This window comes from Scylla paramamosain, chromosome 26, assembly GCF_035594125.1.
Source record: "Scylla paramamosain isolate STU-SP2022 chromosome 26, ASM3559412v1, whole genome shotgun sequence".
Lineage (NCBI taxonomy): Eukaryota > Metazoa > Arthropoda > Malacostraca > Decapoda > Portunidae > Scylla > Scylla paramamosain.
In genome coordinates this window covers 9,400,001-9,402,500 of record NC_087176.1, presented here as the reverse complement: position 1 = coordinate 9,402,500, position 2,500 = coordinate 9,400,001, and the positions used below count along the sequence as shown (strand labels likewise).

At 48.9% G+C, this 2,500-nt stretch overlaps 1 protein-coding gene across 8 annotated transcripts in view; it reads left to right on the top strand.

The window, feature by feature from the left end:
* LOC135113700 (uncharacterized) overlaps nucleotides 1–2,500 on the top strand; it is an 87,511-nt gene that overhangs the window by 23,159 nt on the left and 61,852 nt on the right. The gene's annotated exons all lie outside the window — the stretch shown is intronic.

The window sequence follows — 2,500 nt, the reverse complement described above, 5'->3', positions numbered from 1 at the left end:
TGGAGGAAGAGGAGGTGGAGCTAAAGGGGAATAGAAGATGAGGTGAGAGAAAAGTAAGATAAGAAGCTGAGGAGGAGGAGGAGGAGGAGGAGGAGGAGGAGGAGGAGGAGGAGGAGAGCGCTGCCTGAGTGTACCTTGCAATCAGAGCTTCAGGTGACCTCATAATGAACCTAATTTTGACACACACATACACACACACACACACACACACACACACACACACACACACACACACACACACACACACACACACACACACACACACACACACACACACACACACACACACACACACATGTACTTCTGTTGGTGTTTTTAGTGCCGTTAACTTCTGACTTTTGTAGTACAGTGTGTCGTGGTGGCCCTCCCCTCTGCAGCCGCGCCCTCGTAGTAACTTCAGAATGGTGGTGGGAAGGAAACTCCTTAGCTCTCTCTTACAGATCTATTTGTAGGAAGGTACATAAGTGCCTCACAGCGGGAGACGTGCCGACAGACGGCTGCCAGGGTCTCATCCCCAGCTCCCTGACCACATCCCCGCCCAGATATATGGCAGGCCATGCGGGTGACGTGAGCCGTCACTCGGCCAATAGGAAAGGAGGAAGGAGTCACTCCATGTGAAGTGACGTTGGGGAAACTTCAAAGAAGGAAATGAGGATCTGAGATGAGGGCGGGAGATGGGAGCAGGGATTAGAGCAGTGCCAGTGGTATTAAGAACAGCGGACAGACACTGGTGTTTTTGTGAGGGTGTGGTGTTTTTGTGAGGTGGTCAGAAGTCACATGACCACTTCTGTCGATGTGCCAGGTCAGGTGGGTGGGTCAGGTGAGCGGGTAATTAATTAAGGAGGATGTGAAAATTTCACTGATTTAGTATTGGTGCTGGTAGTATTAGTATTTTATTACTACTACTAATAATTGCTGTGTATATGCATATATAAAATAATACATTACATAATGTTCGGCCACCCCTAAATGGGTGTCTGTAGACGGTCTGAGGTATACTGTTGCAAAAGCTTAAAGACAACTTGTTCCTGTATGTATGTGCATGTTACACCTATGGCCAGAATGGTGACGCAAGGGTAAAGAGAGAGAGAAAAATGGTAGAAATGTAATCAAGGCGGTGGTATATTTACAAAAATATATACAAAATGAGGAAAGGAGGAAATAAAGAAGATAAAGAACAAGATTCAGCGGGCGAGAGAATGTTGCCCGCGAGCCCTGGGTCGGGTAAAATAGGGATGTGGAGGATATTTTGGGCCAGAGAGGCAGAAAGGAAAAGAAGTAGAAGCGGGAGGAGATTTGTGAGGGGAGAGTGTGGGCCAGTGACGTGCGTGATGTCATTCGTGTGGACGGTGCACTTCGTGTGTGGGGCCAAATCCTTCACTGTGTGTTAGGTTTATTCCTGGCCTCGGGAAGAACACAGGATGGTCTGAGGTGTCTAGGGGCAAGTCTGGACGCTCCTGAGGATCACGCTGTTGCCAGTCTTGAATTGAGGGATTTGACCGGTTCTGCGTTGACGAGTGCTAAGTTGACTGGTGCAGGAGATGAGCTGCACATGGTGGTGTGGTGAACGTACTGAAAAGAAGTGAGCTGTAGCCTGGCGTAGTCGTCTGGACCGTGGAGTGGCTTGGGCTGAGCAAGCAAGACGTCACAGGGCAAGCATTTGTCTTCCCAAAGAGGGAGAAGTGAGGTGTTACTGATGCTGGAGTCATAACTTTACAGCTTGTTGGATGATGCTGTGGGAGAAAACTAAGAATCCTGCGTATGGGGAGCCGTCAGTAACACGTCGTGGCACTTCCAAAGTCTTAGAAGTAGGATGATGTACAACGACGAAAGTCTGACGAGTGTTGAAAGCTGCACGCAATGCTGCCATCGATTAATTCCTGAACTCAGCTCCATTGTACGAGAGGATATTACCTGGTGAAGTAAAGGGGGTTTAGTACATGGCTAACAAGGGCGTGCTCTACCGAGGAGGCAATTTTGTCCTTTCAAAGGAGCTAGAAGGAAATAATGAGAGAAGTTATCCACACAGGCAAAGAGATGCGTGTTAGCCGATGTAACATGAGGAAGTTGCAGTAAGTCTGTAGTAATTGTGTCCCAAGGATATTCGGGAACAGGGTATCAAAACACTGGTACAAGGAGAGAGAGAGAGAGGTGGGCGTTATGATACAGGGAGAGAGAGAGGTGGCTGTTACGGCGAGCACAAGACAAGCAATGAGGGGTGACAGGTAATATCGCGAGCCAAGGACGGCCACCAGTAACGAGACAAAGCAAGGTGGGTTGTGCAGTCGATGCCTTGGTTTGCTGGCCGGACACAATCGTGAATCATGAACAACGCCTCGGGTACAAAGGAGTTAAACATAAGAAGCTGTAAGACCTTGCTGCAAGGTGAGGAGACAGGTGAGCGCGGCGGGCCTGAAGACTGTCCTGAAGGTTGGGGCAGGTAGCGGGAAGTGGTCAGGAAGGTAGAGATGATAAATCATCATTCTCGAGACACTCAGTA